The sequence below is a fragment of the Harmonia axyridis genome, chromosome 7, assembly GCF_914767665.1.
Source record: "Harmonia axyridis chromosome 7, icHarAxyr1.1, whole genome shotgun sequence".
In the NCBI taxonomy this organism is placed as follows: domain Eukaryota; kingdom Metazoa; phylum Arthropoda; class Insecta; order Coleoptera; family Coccinellidae; genus Harmonia; species Harmonia axyridis.
The window spans coordinates 21,120,712-21,127,884 of record NC_059507.1 but is presented as its reverse complement, the minus strand read 5'-3'; positions in this window follow the sequence as shown (position 1 = coordinate 21,127,884).

Genomic DNA, 7,173 nt, shown 5'->3' with positions numbered 1-7,173 from the left:
TTTTTTTTTTGAGAATTTTTTTTCAGATTTCTCAAATATTGATAATTTTCCATATTTCGGCAAAAATCCAGATACCTTTTTTTCATCTTAATTTCTTTATGTCTTTTGAAATTTTCTTTATGATACTAAGCGCTCAAAATGTACTTCTCCAGACATCATTACGAATAAAATCAGCTAGCATATATATTTTAGGAACAGTATCGTTTGTAATTCTAACAATGATTTCATAACAAGTTTTCTACGTATCCCTATTCTTCAGTGCAATATTGTCATAAACTAGTAATGTACACAATTTTAGCCAATCAGAGAAACCCTACCCTCGTAAATCATAAAAGTGTCATTCATCTCGAGCCATAAAATACAGTCCAAGATTCTATTGGCGTTCATGTTGCAAAAAGGCGTAAACCTTTGGGAGGCGTTCCAAAAAGCATAATTCTATTTGAAAAACATCTACAATTAGAGCAAATCAAGCAATTTTTAAAAAATGTTTGCACCAATTCAAAACACATAATATCACTGAACATTTGTGGATGAGTTACTTCAAATGAGAAGTCTCTCTAAAGCTGAATAGTCATTTAAAGAAAGTGTTTAATTTCAAAGTTCAATTTTCGGAATACTATCGATTTTTTTTTGAAAATCGAGACGAGATCTTCAAGTTCACTATCACGTCATTGTTCGCTCAAAAAATGAAATGAATCCGACCTGTACTTTGGAATTGGAATGCACTGAAATTAGCACTGAAATAGCAGTGGTATGAACAAGGTATTGAACACCCTTAAGTGCATTGAAAGAAACATCAAATTTGCAATAAGATTGTTGTTGAATTGTTCCGCCGCTAATCTGGGGGCTTGGAAGAAGACATTTAATATCCTCTTCTTTAACAGCAGATCTATCTTCAATCGGAGGCAAGTGGAATTGTTCACAATCCTTGGATTTCATCCTTAGAAAGCTAATATAACAGTGACGGCTCGTCAGGGTCGGCAGGGTCGGCCGGGCCGACCCAAAAATTATCGGGAAATAGAAAATAATTCTAGATATTCAATTCATTCAAACTCAATCGGGGTTATCGATTTCGATATCCAAATTCCCTCGGTAATGAATATTTCCACTCAGAACAGGAAAATATAACTTATACCGGCCAATATTTTCTTTCGGACCCACCTAATATTCGATTTCCAAAGCATCCAGCGTTGTTATTTCCTTTCATAAATTGTAACAAACCACAATCGTAAATGGTTACTTTTCGTAACATCACCCCAAACAAGTTATTCCAGAATTGTACGTAACACCGTAACATTAGGTCTGAAATGTAACACAAATGTTACAATTATACAATTGCCACTCCTGGAATGTCACTGAAAGCATCTCATCACGTTAGGTCGGCCAAGAGCCAATGGCGGAACTAGCGCTACCGAGAGCGCTACGTAAAGGAAAAGATACTACGACATACGCCCAGAATACGACCACTCAGTAGAACGGCACAACAACTCGATGTTAGGTCGCTTCCCAATACACAGGGTCGGCTGGCCGGTTATCCTATTGCAGAGCGTCAAGCAGCAACGTTTTTCAGTAAATCAAGTAAACGCACTAATATTCTAGACGAAATTTGCAAAAAAAGATTACCCTCTAGCTCGGAAACTTGTTGGAATTTCAAATCTCGCGCTGTAAAAACAATATTCGATAAGAGAGAAGAATTAATTGAAGTATTTGATCATATCAACGACAATTTAGATGAATGGGATGATATTACAATACGTGAAGCTACCGGTCTGAAGAAAATGTTGAATGATTTCGAATTTTTGTTCATTCTCCACTCTTTTAATTTGATTTTTACATACACAGATCCCGTTTTTTCTACAATCCAGCATAAGTTATCAGATATAACTTATTGCAACGCCAGAATCACTTCTTTATTATCGACTCTGAAAAAATTTCGCACAGAAGATGAGTATTTCATTCGCTTATATTCAGAAGTAGAAAAACTCCCAGAAGTAATGCCACCGAGTGCTAGACGTCGAAAACGTAAAATAGATTCCGAAATTCAGCTCACGGATAATTCCTCAATGAAACGGCTTTTTTGTGAAATTCTGGATTTAATTATAACTCAAATTGAAATAAGGTTTAAAGACATTTCATCACTTCATTTTTTGGAACTAACGAATTTTAATAAATTTGATATATACGTTCGTAATTTTCCGGAAATACCTTTCAAATCTTTGATCGATAATTACAGAAACTTTTTCGATAAGGATAAACTCAAACGTGAATTACAAATTTTGTACTCGGACAATGCTATCTTCGGCAATTCAAATACGCTGAATGGTATTACGGAATTCATTTTCTCAAATAAATTTGTTTCCGATGTGTGGCCGACCCACATCTCGAGGGCACGAGCCGTCACTGTAATATAATATTCTTCTTTCTCATTTTGAGATTCTATAACCTTTCCTACAAAATAGACAACTTGTTGTTTTGTTGCGAATGCAACCAGAACATATTGTCCTTCCGCAGGTTTTTGCGTTAATGGTGTAAAAGAATCAGGAGTGAGTACAGTCGGATAATCAGTATCATCGTCGATTTTATCACAGGATAAGTCATCTGTAGAGTGAGAAGAAAACTTTCAATTGATTCTACATCTGTCTCTTCCCCCTGGAATATTTGACGTTCAACTGTTTTCATGTTTTTTAGTTCTTTTCTGCGTTTAGTTGCATTTCTTTCGTCTTCGATAAGATTCATTTCAGGGGTATCCGTTGCAATCTTACTTTTACCAGCTTTTCGTTGCTTTCTATTATTTTTACGGGGTCCTGCTCGCAGCGGAGGTCTAAAATCTTCTGGTGATACAAAGGTGGACTGCTTTGTGGGGAGTACTCTTACTTGTTCATTTTGAGTGCTGGAAGTGGCCTCGGTTTCGTCTTTATCTGTAGTGTTGGAAGGACCTGCACCTGTATCTATTGGGAGAACTTCTACGTCTGATGGTTGAGGACATGGTCGATTAGTTACCTCATTTGGTGAATAATCTATATCTGAGAAAATATCCCGATCATAAGGAAAAATTCCACATGATTTAAAAACCTTAGAAATATTCGTTGCCCGACTATATGCAATTCCTATACATTCTGCTAAGTCATAAATCGTAATAGGATTTCCTGGATTCCTTAACAGTCTACGGTCGCTATTGTAAAAGGTCTTAAAAGGTCCTAATACACATCAAGCGGTTGTAGTTTTGCAGAAGTGTGTGGGTGTAATGTCAGTATGGTTACACCATATTCCTTTGCCAAATGTAAAGCTTCTATCGACAGGTGAGACTCGTGATTGTCAAAAATTAAAAGAGACGGGTTTTCAGCGGAACTATTGGTATGCTTGATAAAGTGTTTCATTATCTCTACGAATAGATCACTATTCATCCAACCGATTGGGGCAGCCAATCCTAAAGATCCAGTAGGGGCTCCTTTCATCATGTGGGTTTTGAAATTTTTTCTTGGAAAAATGATGGCCGGGGGCAAAGCTATACCAGATGCACCAATTATACAACAAGTAGTTACCAAGGTACCTTTTTCGCCACTGGTTACTTTTCCCAAACATTTTCTTCCCGTAGGTGCAATAACTTTTTGCGGCTTCTGCACAGTAGTCGTGGCAGTCTCATCAAGATTAAAAATTCGAGTTCCATCTGCCAATGCAGGTGTTCGACAAAGAACATCTTTCAGGTTGTCGAAGAAAGTTTTCACATTTTCTTTATTGAAGGATGTAGCGCGAGCTAGACTGCATGGTTCGGGTTTTCGCAGAAAGAGGTCAGGATGTCTCTTTCTAAATGAACGTAACCATTCTCTACCAGCGACTTTTTCTAGCTTCCAAGACTCTGGTATTTTGACGTTATTCATACCTGCCATATCATATGCCACCTTTCTTGTGTCTTTAGTGGTTAGTCCATAAAACATTAAAGCACATTTCTTCAAATATTTTTTAAGAATTTCTTCTTGTTCCAGTGTAAAAATTCTGTTTACTTCGTAGTTAGGTACTAATGGCAAATTGTCGTCATCAACTGTTTTCCTTTTTGCGACATAACGTCTCAATGTTGGGTATGGTAATTGTTTTTCTTTTGCAGCGTTTCTAATGCTCATTCCATGAGATACGAGGTTTAAAGCTTCTTGCATTGTTTCAGCCTTATGACCTCCTACTTTTCGTACTGCTTTCTTTGAACGTACCATACTGAAATATAAAAATAACATTAAATAGAAACAAGTTTAGATGAATTTATCTATAGGTACACAGTGAACCACTGGTTCAGTGTGAGACATCCATAAGTGGTTCAGTGTGTACTACTCCGACTTTTCGATAAAAAAAAATTATTAATCCAAAACGTTAATTAATATCATCAGTTTTTATAATCAAAAGCATCACCCATTCATCATTAATAACGATGAATTAGGAATAATAGCTGCTGTGTTAAAAACAAGGGAATTATGAAAAATATAACTTACCTTGAAAATTTTACTTTGGCGGCACAGAATCACGAAAACCTCTCTACAACAACAACACGTTCTCGATGCCAATTGCAAACTGAGGAGTGATTAAGGATTGGGATGAGTGTCTTACGACACGTACGTTTTCAACTGTAATATTTTAAATTTGGTAGATGGAGGGGGTGGTTCACTGTATCTGTATGGTTCACTGTTGAACAACTGACCCTACCTCTTTTATTAACAAAGTTAAAGTGGGGGTCAAATTATAGTGAAAAACCCGGTACATTGACTATTTTCGAGATAACGTGATATCAGCATTAGGGAATCCTGACATGTACTGGTTCATCCAGGATGATGCATCTGTTCATACTTCGAATATCGTCAATGAGTACTTAAGGTAGTTATTCGATGAAAAGTAAATACCAACTGATATCGTGAGTCATCCAGAGAGCTATATCATGCAAAAATGTATTAGAAATATTAGAATTACTATATTTTTAATCACACTGTGGCGGCTTCTCATGAAGCTCCACATAGCAATAATATACACAGCACTCAGTGGCCTAGAGGTTAAGAGTGTAGACTCACTCACCGAGATGCGACAAGGTGCCGGGTTCGAGTCCCGGCGGCTCCCGATAATAATAAATTCCCCAAGCGTCTGTGACACGGCACACACAAATATACCAGTCACACTGATGAGTCCGGTGTGTGTGCCAGGGACGAAACGCATAAGTAGGCATATGTGAAATCCTACAACACATTGAAAGTTTCAAGAGTTATCCATATTTTAAACCTCATGTTATAATTCTTCATTTAATATATTATTCATTCTTATATAGCAAATTTTGTTGTATTCTCCAAATATTAAAATAATACCAATATTAGTTACGTAGGTATTCAATACTCGTAGAATATTTATATCTATAATCAGTTACAAATTGTTTCTATACAATATTTTCTGGTTCAAAATGAAAACGGTCATCATTATCGACAGTTTTTAATATGAGCAATTATATCCAAACTGGAAATAATTGATTATAACAACTTTTCTAAACACAAACCAAAGATGTTATTCGATTAATGGTTTCTCTTCATTTAACGACTCAAGAGTATTGTGCGAGAAATTTCAGGATGTTGAACGAAGCAGTTACTTTTGAGAGATTCAGAAAAATATGTGTGAAATATTATATTTTACCTCCTAATGGTCGAAGGTATACTATGAAATTTTTGCTGAAATTAGAACTTATAATGGGTGTTGCGTTCTTACCGTCACTTATCGGAAATATTCTTTATTTGTGGAGAATTTTCTCCAAAGGTAAGTTAATTGATTTGAAAACAAGACCAAAATAAATAAGTTGCATGGATTGGTGGATGAAACAAATAATTTGTATCATGCATCGAAATTTAATTAATCTCCTTCTGAAATTTTCAGGTTAGGTTCGGTTCGGATCTCGAATGACGCGGTCGAATTCATTTACGGGAAAAATCAGATTCAAAATAAAAAAAATACAAAAAAATCAGCACAGTTCAGAATATTGTGATTCTGTTGATTTCGAGATAAATATTTCATATGGATGTATAATAGAATATTGATTTGTGTTAATAGCATACAAGCAACCATACAAAATTCAAAAGAATATCGAATCCTAATTATTTCGTTACCAAAAAAAAAGAAGGTATTGAGATTTTATCTGTTGACATAAAACAATGATTTTGAAGTCTTTGCAAAATTTCAAGCTGATCACCTCATCAGAACCATGGAAAATTCGAGAATAATATTAGAAAAGAAATAACCATTATTTCTTAGAAATCCGATCAGGTTGGGATTTTGCAATCAATGGGTGTTTTTTAAGGTGCATGAGATCTTCCCGTAGGGATATCATTTGAATGACGTTTGTTAAAATTCCCCAGTTTCCTTCACATAAAGTCAATGTGCAGAGAAAAGCTCAACTGCGGGTCCAATACAACATCCAGATATTTCTTCTCTGAGACAATCTATATTCAATCCATTGTACAGGGTGGGCAAATAAGCGAGGTAAGCGGCTACATCTCAGGATCCACTCATCGTAGAGACTTGCGGTAAAAAATTTTACCACTAAAGTAAACAAAAGAAAACACTGGAAATTGTTTTGAAGATCATACCTCCACCGCTAGGGAGCGTAATAGCTATCGTCGAGTAGAAAAATGCATTTTACTCGAAAAATTTTCATATTAAGTTGGAAAAAAAATATCATCATTGTAAACCTTGGAAAATTCTCTATCTGTTTGAATTGTCACTTTCGATTTTGCGACATCAAATAAGGGTGGGCGAAAGATAGAAATCTGACTGATTGAAATGTCTGTAACTTCAGTTTGGCTCAACATTTTTGAGCAAAATAGATCTTATTTGAGAGACAACATCTTGTTAATTAAGGAAAAAATATACTCATGATGAATTTGATTCAGCTGCTTCCGATAGGGAGCGCTAAGTCAGAAGTTCATTGTTTTGTTCATTTTCCTCTGAAATTTCAAATGTAATGATAGGATTTTCTTAACAGAAACAAAAATTTCATTGAATTTGCATGAAAAAACCTCAAGGTCGCAAAGCGATAATTTCAGGCGTTCTGAAGTTATGGCCGAAAGAAGATATTCTTCAACTGATGCACTGCGAAAAACCAAATTGAGTCTTCAAGTTCTAACAGAAACATAAATCCCATCAAATTTGTATGAAAAA